The following is a 13923-nucleotide window of genomic DNA, read 5'->3' as shown; positions in this document are numbered from 1 at the left end:
CCTCCCCATGGATGAAAATTCTCTTTCTCCATTGATGATATCCTTACTGCTTTCATCGTTCACACTTCACTACATCAGATTTACAAGATACAGGATTGCAAACTAGATTTTCTATTCTCAATTAATTAAGCACTATTCTCAATAGACAACACTAATCAATTAATTAAAATGCAACTCCAAAAGTAATATAATGGTGATCGTGATTCCTGATATCTTTCTTCCAACACATTTTTATTTCCTTCCTCAATATGGTGAAAATATTCATCAACACTGCTAGAGGCTAGAGAGAAGTCTTGGAAGCCAACGGAAAAGGCAAAGGGATAAAGAGTGCAGAAATGCTAAAACATTGGGGGGGTCAAGCAATGTAGACCCTTTGTTTTAAATTAAACATTCTGGATTGGGAAGTGGAGTTTAGTTCACTGTTGTTAAGCAATAGCTCCATTTTTCCAAATCCAGGTTCACCAGACAACAAGTGATGGAGAGGAAACAAGGACGGGAACTTCTTGGCGAAATCCTATTCCCTCCATTTGTTGGCCATGATTCAAACGAAGTTCCATGGAAGTGGATATAGAGGGTGTGTCCCATTCAAAGTAGTATTTTTCATTTAAGCAGCTAGTCTAAATAAAATCCAAACCATTGACAATCTCACGGCTAGAGCAATGTTGGTGTTGAATCAATGCTCCTCGTGCGAGAGTGATTGGGAGTTTGCCAACCATCTATTACTTCATTGTCCACCCGCAATTATTCTCTACTTGGCCTGTAAGTTATTTCAGCAATAGAGGATATCTATGGAATCCCCCCCCCAGTAATCTATTGGGTCTTGTGGAGTGGGAGGAATAGTTGGATTTCTAAAGGCATGTCCTCCCCTTGGAATCGGTGCTAGGCAGAGCCAAGAGGCTTTTCATCAAATGTGCTAGCCTCAAGAAGGATTTCATTGACCTCCCTTTTCAATTATTTTGTGATCAATGGGGTTAAAGTATTGGGACAAATGGTCCTTCTGATTGTATCTTTTGATTGTAAATTCCTTCCATGACTCTGGTGTCCATAGATAATATTGCTGGACCCCTTTCATCTCGAAGGGGTTAGCTTTGTATTTAGCAGGAATTTCCCTTTTATCATTAATACAACCATTTTATTTTACCTTTCAAGGGAACACAAGAGAGAAAGAAACGTTTGAAGAGTCACCTCCATGTAATTAACAAGATTCAAGAAAGAGGAATTTGTAATATCTTTAAAAGGGGATAATAGCCCAATGCCCTGCATATTCTAGTTCTTGATTCTTGGAAGATTTTAAATACCTCAAGAATCAAACTAAACATTCCATATGAAACAATCAATTATTACACGCACCAAGTACCAAATGAGCTATAAAATATGAGCAAATAAAGTGATAAGTTTGAGACACAAGCTGCCACTAATAAAAAATGTGAAATTTAATTATACACCTAGAGAGAAATTCAATGCTTTAAAAGCGCACAAGGGGCTTTTCACACCCAAGGCACAAGACGAGACGTGTGCCTTTTACAAGAAAGGCACAAAAAATTAAAAAATTAAAAAAAATGCAAGAAACGCAAAAAAATATTAAAATAGTATTAATTCAAAAAATACAAACTTAAATTGTAAAAGAAATTAAATGTTTTAAAAAGCCTATTGGAGCAAATTAAAATACATAAACTAACATACTAAACATATTCAATGCATGGTCCTGAATTCTTGGTCCGTATATAAAGAAATTGGGTTTGTAATTTTAATCACAGATCCTTTTAGGATTAGAAATCAAATGTTGTTCGCGAAGAATGTCTTTATTAAGAAGGATAAGTGAACAACACTTGCTCACTCACCAATGCTCTAAGCGCCCCAATGAATTATAACTAAAGTTACAAAACCAATTTCTTTATATATGAACCATGAATTTAGGATCCCAGCTTTGACTTGTTTGAGCTTGCCCCAAGGGTCTTGGTCAGGGGGCCAAGGGCAAAGTCTCCGCTCCCCAGGCCAACCACTTTGCTTCAAAAGCTACACAAATGAGCTGAGGTGCAAGCACACTAGGCATGCGCCCTTTCAAAGGGACTGCACTTGGGCTTGAGAGAGGGAGCACCTTCTCACCTCTAAAAATCCTTATTTTTTATAATGAGAAAACAATAGATGAAAAATGGGATACTCTTTTCCCATGTGCAGCAATCAACTGGGCTGAAACTCCCCACATAAAAAAGGCTGAACCTGGAAAAAAATGCAGACTCCATTCCAGCTGTCACTGAGCTATATGTGGAAAAATAAATAAATAGTAATAAAATACTATCATAAATCGAACCAACCTTTTTATCTACACAGCACCCTAGAACTATCCCTGTGGGCAGATGTGAGATGATACATACAATGTATAACTCATGTTTAAGTTAACCAATGTTCAACAAAAGCTATAAGCTCAGATGAAGCAATTACATTGAAGGCAGCTATCCAATTCTGGCCCCTAACATCCAGCACATTTTGCACTAACTAGCTGTTCTTAGACACTTCATTGTTCTCAGGCTTGTCAACCTGAGATTTTACCAACGCATTAAGCAATGGCTCCTAGATGAAACTATTATTACCAAGAAAATTGAGACTATTACATACATAATAGCTCACACTTTTGTGAAATGTTATATAAGTTCACATAGAGAGGTTCGCCCAGGCTACAGAACCTGAAGTTAACTACTCAGCCTAAAGAATAGTGCTACGAAGATAGAAATCTGAAGTCTGGAATCGATAACCTAGTCTTAACGGCAACCAGAAACGCACAGCTGAGATCAATCATCCTGAATGATTAAAATCTTTCTAGGAAAGCAGGACCAAGGTTCCTCAAATAGAGGAATAATAAATCGGTATAAACACATCCGAAAGTATAAAAAGAACAAACTGCACAAGCCGCAACGATCAATAGAACTTCGTTTAATTTATTCTACTGAACAAACAGAACAATCAAGCGCACTGGCTGAACCCATCTAGCACAACGAATAGAGAGAGAGAGAGAGCTAAAATCACTATACAGAAATAACCCAAAAAGGACAAAATTATCAGAGAGCTCTACAGAAGCGAAAACCCTAACTCCAACCATACAAGCTATCCTCATGTAACGGAAGAAAAAAAAAAATCAATTGTTCAAGTAAAAACACTTGTTTCGCTAACCTGCCTTCATATTCAGTCCTCCTTTCTATAATTTCCTGGAATCAAGCTAACACGCAGTCACGAATGCTCAGAACTTTAACAGTTAACTAAACAAAACAAAGTAAATAGAGACCAGAACTCACCGAAGCACTAAATAAAACCCTAATAAGCCAAAGTTTTAACAAAAAGATTCAAAATTTAAGGCACAAGAAAACATAAAGAAAGAAAACAGAGACAATTTAATGGAAAATGCTGTACAGAAGAAACGTACCACTAAAAGAACAATGGCACTTCGAGGAACAATGAACAGAGAACAAGTACTGATAACAGCAGAAGGGAAACGAACAGGTTGAAATTCTACAAGACTTGAATGACAACCCCCAAATTGCTCAGATTTCAGAGAGACCGGAGAAATTCAACGTCACCTGTTTGCTTCTGCAAATCATTGAACTTATTGATTGACGTGTCACTCTATTTTAGCGCTTTCTGTGGCCCCAGTTGTCGACGTGGCAATAAACCTCGAATGGATTGACGTGTCATGCGAGTGAAAGCTCCCAATGACCCCTAACTGACCAAGTTTTTCCCAAATCTGGATTTGTTACTCGCACCAACCTCACCTCACACCGGAGTTTAATTTAACCCAAACAAAACTGCCCCCTACAACTTCCCACCAAACATCCCCGCCGTGTATTGAAATCATGGATGTACCAGAAATGATGATATCATTGGGAGATGTTTTCTGGGATGTGCTGTGTGATACATTGTGGGGATGATTTGGTAATATTTTTATGTTTATATTATATATATGTTGTCAAGGGTAATAAAATCAGTTCTAATTAAGGGGATGTTTGGAATGGTGGCTGTTTTAAAAAAAAAGGGTGTCATGTCAGATTCACATAGGTGTTTCAACAAATGCTCATATATCTTATTGTTTAGTTCAACTGATTATTAAAAAATCAGGTATGTCTCGAAAATTGGGACCTCACTGATAAAAATTTGGCATTCATGCATTGGTGAATTGTTTCCCCCAATGGTTACCTGATGTGTATCCTATGTGGTGCTTACCCATCAGCACATACATGAAAAATGGTGATAAAAATCACCTTACCAAACAGCATAATGTTTCTCACTGCCTACGTGGCAGAAGCATTTTTTTTGTAAAAACAGGTCTTGAAAGCATTAACGTTTTTCTTGAAAATTGGTCCCAAAAATCGCCAACGCTTCCAAACACCATGTAAATAATTCTGGCTTAAATTCGATTTGACTTTATTTATCTTTGATTTTTATCAAGTTAAAATCTTTCTATAAAAAATATTTTTGTCAACTTAAAATATGAAGCTCCATTATTTATTTTAATTCAAGCTCAATCAATAAAAAGTTAAGATTTTCGAGTGAACTTAAATTCATACTCTGGGTGGAAGTATTCCCTCCAGACAACTTCAAAGTAGAATGCGCACTTGAGCGCATATGTGATGGAGACAGAGAGGAGGGCAGCAAGGGCCAGGAGCCAAAGGAGGATGTTGATGAGTGGAGTAATGTGCAGGAATTTTGTAGTTGGGCTTGTTGCCAGGTATTTTGTATCTACACAGCAATGTTGCCAAAAGGGTTCAAGTAGAGAGAAGTTTCCGATTGTATCCTTGCATGATGTGAATGGTTCTCAACTTAAAGTTTCTATCAAGTGGCCTATATCTCAAGTTGATGTTTAAAATGCATTTTTTCATGGTGATTTGTGTAAAGATGTTTACCTGTTACAATTGCCTGGCTTTGTTGATTTGTTATTTTTCCAAATTGTGTTTGCCACTTATGCAAATCCCTCTATGGTTTGAAACAAGATCCCATAGATTGGTAGCAAAAACTGGTTGGTTTTCTCATCCTGTTGGGTTTTCTTAATTCAAGATCGGATGCCTCCCTATTCATTAAAAGTGCTTCTTTAGGATTCAGATATTTGTCTCTGCTTGACATTATTTCCATGGTGGTTATGCTATTACTCAAAGATCTTGGTTGAGCTTTTATATATTTGGCCATCAAAGATCATGGATCAAAGGACATGGAGAGGCCAAAGCACCCTACAAGTTTTTTGTAGTGTATTCAATGCTTTGAATTCTCTCATTAAATGCATAACAATCATAAACTTGTAGGTGTTAAGCACCCTTAAGCACAGCCCTCCTCCCCAGAGGAGGGTCCTTGCTGCCCTCCTCCTTTTTATAATTTGAAATGTAGAGCCAATTGTCAGAGTTTTATTGGTTTATGGACCAACTTGTAGTCTAATATTAAATATATAGCCGGCTCCAACTAAAATTTTCCCTAATTTTAAACTAATCCAAAAGCAAAGATATTTTCTTATCTAGATGGTGGATCAATGATCCAACTTTTCAAATAATCCCATGATATTATAATTAAATAATAAATATTTAAGTTTATTTTTAATCATATTGTTACTTTTGTTAATTTTCAATTTCTATCTTAACTATGATATATCTAAAATTCAATTAATTAATATGAAAAAAATTTCTCACATGCAACACATGTGCTTAATTACTAGTATGTTTAAACATATGTATGTATGTATGTATCTATTCATTTAACATTTTATATATTATCGTTGTTTATTTCAATTTCCAACTTGTAATTTAATGCCTAAGGAATTGTTATGTTTGGAAAAGTGTAAATGTAATAATAATAATAATAATAATAATAATAATAATAATAATAATAATAATAATAATAAAGATGACATCGGTTAACATTTTAACTTGATATTTTTGTTATTTTGTTATTTATGAGAACATGCATTTTATTTGGGCTTTTTAATTGGGTCAAGTCCAATATTAGGAGCTGGATCAAACTGTAATATGATGGTTTGGACTGGTTGGGTTTGATATGAAATGTTCTCAATTTATAATTTATTAGTTTGGTTTGAGATCTTTGAACCAAATCAAACCAAACATTGAACACCCTTAGTTCTGACATGCACATAGGAGCAACCCACAAATGGCTTACAAGGCTCGTCTAGTGAATAGTTGAGACCATGTAGGCCATAGAAATAATTTGCATCTATTACCCACACCCTATCCACATGACATCGCAACAACATATCAGGAACATCTCCCATGAATGGCAACATACCAACGGGGAGATGTTTTTGAAGTAAGGTTGTACTAGGGAGGGGCCCTGTGAAACCATCAACCTGTTGACCCATTGATTCAGTTTCTGACCAAAAACCGTTGAATCGGCTTACGATTCATTGACCTGAGTGGTTGAATTGTCAACCTGTTGACCTGTTTAATGGGTTTTGGCCTTTTTTTTTTTAATTGGGAACCATTCAGGCAACTAGTTCTGTTTTATCCTAATTTCGGTCTCTAGCCAAAAATCGTTGAATCGGTCAACAACCCATTGACCTAGGTAGTCAAACCGTTGACTCATTCAATGTTTTTTGGTCTTTTTTATTTTTTTAATTTTTATTGTCAGAACAGGCCATCCGTTCAAACCGAACAGTCGAACCATCGACCTGAAAACCAGTGGCCAGAACAGTTCCGTTTTCAAGTCGTATAAGTCATAAGCTTGAATGACATAACACGTATGGTACTGCTTAATGGACCTCACACACAATTTTTTGCCTTTTTTTTATAAAAACGAGCCATTTGTGTTTTTATTTTTTTAATTGGGAACCGTCCAGGCAACCAATTCCATTTTACCCCAAAACGGGCCATCTGTGTTTTTATTCAATGGTTTTTGGTAGTTTTTGTTTATTCTTTGTTGTCAAAACGGGCCGTTTGTTCGAATCAAATGGTTGAACCATCAACCCAAAAACTAGTGGCCACAATGGTTCATTTTCGAGTCGTACGAGTCACACGCCTGAATGACATAACATGTATGATACTGCTTAATTGACCTCACACACTCAATTTTTTGCCTGTAATTTTTGTTGTTAGAATGGATCATCTGTTTGAACCAGACGATCGAATCGTCGACCTAAAAATCGGTGGCCATAATGGTTCTGTAATTTTTTGCTTATAATTTTTTGTTGTCAAAATGGGCCATCCGTTCGAATCGAATGGTCGAACCGTTGACCCAAAAACCGGTGGCCAGAATGGTTATGTTTTTGAGTCGTATAAGTCACACGCTCGAATGACATAACACGTATGATACTACTTAATGGACCTCACAAACTCAATTTTTTGCCTATAATTTTTGTTGTCAGAACGGACTGTCTGTTTGATCTGGATGGTCGAACCATCGACCCAAAAAGCGATGGCCATAAAGTTTTTAACAACATTTATCAATAATAGTAAGTAATTATAAATTTTTAATTAAATAATCAATAATAGTATAAAAGATTGTATTGTGGGTAAGGTGTGGATAGTGTCTTATGGGTAGCAGATTCAAGCTCACAAAAATAAGCCACAAACATTGTAGTTGGTGGTTATTGGTGATGAAGGGTGATTTGGCCCGACCTAGTAAAAAGGGGACACATGGACACGACCTGACTAAGAGATGACAGCTTAGCCCAACATGCCTAGTTCGCAACAATTGAGCTCAGACTCCCAACTAGTTCGACATTAAGTCACCTTGGGACAAGGCCACCTCAGTCCCAAGGCACTTTGGCATTTAGTCCAGTTTGGAACTAAAAAGTATCATCTCGAGGATAATGATCCATACCACTACGTAGCAAACCCAAAAATATCTCCAGCAGACCCCGAACCTCATAGGATCATGTTGCATAATGGCAAGTCTTATCTCCTCCCCGCCCGGTTCGGGAGGAATTGATAAGCCTTATCAAGTTGGTAACATTATCCTCTAATTAAAACGGAAACGGATCCCATCATGATGAAGACCCCGGAACCGATTCGCAAAACCCGCGAGTACTTAGCTATATAAAGGCTCCAACCTCGAGGGCACAAGGTACGCGTTATTTCCCTACTCTCTAGCTCTCTATATTTCCAAAAAGCTATTTCAGCTCGCAACAAACTTACTAACTTAAGCATCGGAGCGACCTCGCCGGGCTAGCCACCCCGGGTTCTCTGATCATATTTTGCAGATCCACCTAGCTCATCATCCGACTGGAAGCCAGATCATCCTCCAGCAGGGAGCAGTTAGATCGCGCTACATCAATTGGCGATGTCTGTGGGAAATGCTACAAAAAGCCTTCTCCACACTCAACTCATTTGAATTCAATGGCATTCTCCAGTCATGCCGGACAGAGCACTAAAATGAACGTATTTGGGGGGCAACCTCAACTCCCATCAGTCTGCATCGGTCAATTCACCATATCGTTCACTGCAGCTGGGGTTCCAACATTGACCATGCCGCAAGCTTCTACGCAGGTAAACGCACCACTTCCTCCTGTAGTTGGCGTGACTTTCCCTGAACCATATGTGGTTCCCCCCGAAGTCGGGCAATTCCAGTTCAATGACCTGGTACATTGCGTGTGGGCCATTCAGGTCCAAATGCAACAGATCCAGCAATTTCAGCAATACCAGTAGCAAGTCTTCTACCAGTTCTATCAGCAGCAGTTCCCTCCACTGCAGCAAAGCCAGCAACATGTTCCACCCCGAGCAGGTTCAACCATTTGACTCTTGAGAGCCAAGTCTCACCTCATGGAAAGAGAGGCGAGCAGGTCACTCCGCCTGCTTCACAAGGCAACATTGGAAACAGGTCCGGAGACACTCAGCCTGCTAGGGCCATTTTTCCTCGGCAATTGCATCAAGAAGGTTCACTCGCAGGTAACCGGTTCGGTGTTCTAACCATGAACTCAAGGCAAGGTCCTTCCATCCATGGCAGTTAGCCTCAACATCCAGAGAACCAAGAGCCACCTCATGCCATAACAATACTGGACCACACAGAGGTTAGCAGCACTAACGCGAAGCCGACGAAGAGACAACAGAAAAGGCGTCACAAAGCACGCCGAACCTCAACTCAGAATAGCCAGCTCCCAAGGCCCAACCTATAGGAACAAGTAAAAGGTAAAGAGGAGGCGAGCTCCATAGCCATAAAGACCCCTCATATCCTCTCTGAGTCATCCCCTCTGTCCTACGAGCTATTGGCGACCCCGATGCCCAAGGACTTCAAAATGCCTCCCCTTGACAAGTATGATGGATCTTTTGATCCAAATGACCATGTAGACTCCTTTCAATCCCAGATGCACCTAGCTGGGGCTGGCGAGTCCTGCATGTGCGTGGCCATCTTCACCACCTTTAAAGGAATAGCTCGCACATGGTACCAAAACTTTGCGCCAGGAACAATCAAGAGTTAGGAGCAGTTCGTGGAGCTATTCACCTCGCACTTCATCACCAGCAAGAAGTGCCCGAGGTCCCAAGAAAGCCTCCTCAATGTAGTTCAAAGAGAAGAGGAGTCCATCAGAAGCTATATTAGGCATTTCAATGACACCTGCCTACAGATCCCCGATCTAGATCTAGCGATGAGGCTCACGACAGAGAAGAAGGGTATAACTCATAGGGAGTTCAAGTGGCATGTGGTGGCCAACAAGCTGAAAGAAATCCCATAATTCCTCAAGCTCGCTGATTAGTTCATCGAGACCGAGGAAGAGATGAATCAGAGGACTGAAAATCCAACAGAAAAGAGAAAAAGGGAAGGTGACAACACAGGAAACGACGGGAACAAGAGAAGAAAGAGTAAGTCCCCGAACAGGGGAGGAAACAAGTCTGGGAGCCGATCTCCTTCGCGATCTCGCAAGTTATGTCAGCGTTCCAGAACTCCGCTTGTCGAAAGAACAAGCTACACACCCCTCAACGCGAAGCGAAGAGAAATTCTGATGGCAATCAAAGACTCCTCCTATGTCAAGTGGCCACCTCGGTTGAGGGGAGATCCCGCCACCAGGAACAGAAATGTCTACTATCACTTCCACAAAGACCACAGACACAGTAGAGAGAACTATAGGAACCTTCGTGACGAGATCAAGGAGCTCATCCATTGCGGATATCTAAAAAGCTTTATACAAAGAGAAGACAAGAACCAAGTAAATCGCCAAACAGACCAGCAGGGGGACCAGAGAAGAAATGCTTCCAAGTCCAGTAGCAGACAGAGCGAGTAGTCGCCACGACAGTTGCCCGAAGAAAGGCCAATCCGCGTAGTAATCAACATGATTACTGGTGGGTCTATCATCGCAGGCTGCACTTCGGCAGTAGGCCGAGCTTTAGTTAGCGAACTAGAAAACGAAGAGCAGAACCCGCCGAAGTGACCCAGGCTCAAAGACCCCATCTACTTCACAGAATATGATGCGCGCGGGATCCAATATCCTCATGATGATGCTTTGGTGATAAAGCTAAGGATAAATGGTTTCGAAGTCAAGCGCATCCTAGTGGATTCGGGTAGCTCGGCCGACATTCTATTCAAAGACGTCTTTGACAAGCTGCAACTCCAGACAAGCGATCTAAAGTCGACGGATACTCCCCTGGTAAGCTTCATCGGTGAAGAAGTCAGACCTTTAGGGCGAGTCATAGTACCCATAGAGGTCGGCATGTGGCCAAATATTGCGAGGTTCGAACACACATTCATAGTGGTTGCAACTCCCTCCCCATATAATGCCATAGTAGGTCGGCCCATTACGCACGCACTACGTGCTTTAGTATCCACCTACTACTTGGCAATGAAGTTCCCTACGGAGACCCCATCTACTTCACAGAAAATGATGCACGTGGGATCCAATATCCTCACGATGACGCTCTGGTGATAAAGCTGAGGATAAATGGTTTTGAAGTCAAGCGTGTCCTAGTGGATTCGGGTAGTTCAGCCAACATTTTATTCAAAGACGCCTTTGACAAGCTACAACACCAGACAAGTGATCTAAAGCCGACAGATACTCCCCTGGTAGGCTTCAGCGGCGAAGAGGTCAGACCTTTCAGCCGAGTCTCAGTACCCATAGAGGTCGGTACATGGCCAAATATTGTGAGGTTCGAACACATATTTGTAGTGGTTGCAACTCCCTCCCCGTACAATGCCATAGTAGGTTGGCCCATTACGCACGCACTACGTGTGGTAGTATCCACCTACTACTTGGCAATGAAGTTCCCTACGAACTATGGAGTAGGGGTGGTGCGAGGCGACTAGCTCGAATCTTGCAAATGTTACGTCGGCGCCCTCAAGGGGAAAGCCAAGCTAGCAGTTGACATCGAGCTTGTGCGACCTACGGAGTATGCCGAGGAGCGAGCTACACCGATAGAAGAGACGGTTCACATCCCGGTCTCAACAGATGATCCAGCTAAGACCCTCCAGATCGGCGCTTCGGCCGAGGAACCACTCCGCTCTCAGCTGGTAAGTTTTTACTTAAAAATTTAGATGTATTTGCTTGGTCCGCGGTAGAAATGCCCAGCATAGATTCTAAAGTCCTAACTCACAAATTAAATATTGATCCCTTAGTTAGGCCCATTAGATAGAAAAAACGCAACCTCGCCCCGGAGAGCTGGAGGATAGTCGACGAGGAGGTTGTGAAGCTCTTAGCGACAAACTTCATCAGGGAGGTCAATTACCCGAGTTGGGTAGCTAACCCAGTTCTGGTAAAAAATGCCAATGGTAAATGACGCATGTGCATCGATTATACCGATCTGAACAGAGTCTACCCAAAGGACTTATTCCCGCTGCCCAAGATCGACTGCTTAGTGGATGCGACCTCAGGGCATGAGTTGCTGAGCTTTCTGGATGCTTACTTGAGTTACAACCAGATCGGAATGAACCCTGTTGATGAGGAAAAAACAACCTTCATAACCGAGCTTGGACTGTACTATTATAAGGTTATGCCCTTCGGACAAAAAAATGTCGGGGCAACCTTTCAAAGACTTGTAAATAGGATTTTTGAGCCGTTGATCAGCAATAAAGTTGAATGCTATGTAGATGTTATGGTCGTTAAGACCCAATTTTCAAAATTTTTATTGAATGATTTGCAAAATGTTTTTGAAATTTTACGAAAATACAACTTGAAGTTAAACCCCAAGAAATGTGTGTTCAACGTCCCCTCGGGTAAATTCTTAGGCTACATAGTCAACCGACGTGGCATCAAAACCAACCCGAAAAAGATTCAGGCCATCTTAGACATGAAACCACCAGCAAACTAAAAGAGGTTCAAAGGCTGAATGGCCGCATAGCTGTTCTGAGCCGTTTTACGTCTAAGTTGGCATATCGCTGCCTACCTTTCTTTAAGGCCATAAAGAAATGTAAAGACTTTGAGTGGACCGCGTAGTGTCAGCTCGCCTTCAATGAGCTGAAAAAATACCTAGCTAGTATCTCGGTTCTGACTCGACCCAAGGAGGGAGATATTTTAAAGTTGTACATCTCCGCGAGTGACGAGGTGGTCAGCTCGGTATTGATAAAAGAGGTAGATCGGGTCCAACGACCCATCTACTATGTTAGCAAGGTTTTGTAGGATGCTGAAACAAGGTATCCAGAGATCGAGAAATTGGTGTACACGCTAGTCATCGCAGCTCGGAAGCTTCATCCATACTTCCAAACCCACACCGTCATCGTCGTCGACCTCACCAACAAGCCTCTAAGGCAAATCCTGCTCAAGCACGAGGTGTCTGGCAGATTGACGAAATGGGCTATCAAACTCAGTGAGTACGACATCTGGGATGAACCTTGGACGATAAGTAAGGCCCAAGCCTTAGACGATTTCAAGGCAGAATGTACCTTCAACACCGCAATCCCCGAACTAGCCGAGCTCGAGCACGCGGAGGAAGCTTCAACCAGCGCGGCACCCATCCTAGTTAGATCTGGTTTGACCTTGGACGAGGAGCCCTGGATCCTCCACGTTGATGGCTCATCCAACCAACAAGGAAGCGGGGTGGGGATAATTCTATACGGTCCAAGCAGGGTGAAGCTGGAATACGCTCTCTGGTTCGGGTTTGCAGCATCAAATAACGAAGAAGAGTATGAGGCATTAGTAGTCGGGCTCACTTTAGTGAAGGAAGTAAAGGCTAAACACCTAATCATCTGCAGTGACTCCCAGCTCGTGGTCAACCAAGTCAGCGACGAGTATGAAGCCCGCGACCCCACTATAGCTGCTTATTTGGCCAAGGTCAGGGAGGTTCTACGCGGCTTCATATCCTATTTCATCATGCAGATCCCGAGATTCGAGAATGCTAAGACCAACGCCTTGTCCCGGTTATCCAGCACAAGCAACAAAACCATGCGGACCATGTACATAGAGGACCTACCTTGGCCTAGCATTCTTGCAGGGTAGGAGCGGTCGCTCCCATAGCACAGGCTGAGTCGAGCTAGATTGACCCACTCACGAACTATCTGCTTCACGGGACCCTCCCTATAGATCGTAATGCGGCCAGAAGTGTAGAGTGCTAGTCGGCTAAGTACGTCATTATAGATCGACAACTGTACCAGAAATCTTTCACGCTCCCCTACTTACGCTTTTTGCGACCCTCAGAGGCCAAGCTCGTTCTCTGTGACACCCATGAGGACTTGTGTAGCGGGCACTTGGGGGGTAGGGTTCTCACCCAAAAGGTGCTACGACAAGGATACTACTGGCCCACAATGAAGGTAGACACACTCGAGCTCATCAAGAAGTGCGACAGGTGTCAAAGGCACGCCAACATCCACCACTAACCTACTTCCGACCTCAAATACCTCACCTGCCCATGGCCCTTCGCACAATGGGGAATCGACATTCTTGGCCCATTCTCGCCAGCGACAGGACAGAGGAGGTTTCTGGTGGTAGCAGTGGATTATTTCATGAAGTGGGTGGAAGCGAAACCTCTAACGATGATCACAACCCGCAACATACAAAAATTCTTCTGGAGGAATATAGTATGT

General features: G+C 41.9%; 1 protein-coding gene across 11 annotated transcripts in view; it reads right to left on the bottom strand.

Annotated features, from left to right (window-relative positions):
• The window catches only part of LOC148853214 (mediator of RNA polymerase II transcription subunit 9-like), a 46735-nt gene that overhangs the window by 22713 nt on the left and 10099 nt on the right, over window positions 1–13923 (bottom strand). For 2 of the 11 annotated variants that reach the window (XM_088944054.1, XM_088944050.1), the window contains exon 1: window positions 3573–3816. The exons of 2 other annotated variants lie outside the window; for them this stretch is intronic. The gene's annotated coding sequence lies outside the window, so the exon portion shown is untranslated. Of the gene's footprint in view, window positions 1–3168; window positions 3204–3290; window positions 3388–3418; window positions 3844–13923 lie in introns of those variants that run through there. 7 more of the 11 variants (XM_088944056.1, XM_088944055.1, XM_088944048.1 and 4 more) reach the window with 6 other exon arrangements.

The sequence above is a fragment of the Nelumbo lutea genome, chromosome 5 (assembly GCF_056320005.1).
Source record: "Nelumbo lutea isolate HS-2025 chromosome 5, American lotus-T2T, whole genome shotgun sequence".
NCBI classification, from domain to species: domain Eukaryota; kingdom Viridiplantae; phylum Streptophyta; class Magnoliopsida; order Proteales; family Nelumbonaceae; genus Nelumbo; species Nelumbo lutea.
The sequence above is the reverse complement of the archived record's forward strand: the minus strand, read 5'-3'. Positions and strand labels throughout refer to the sequence as shown.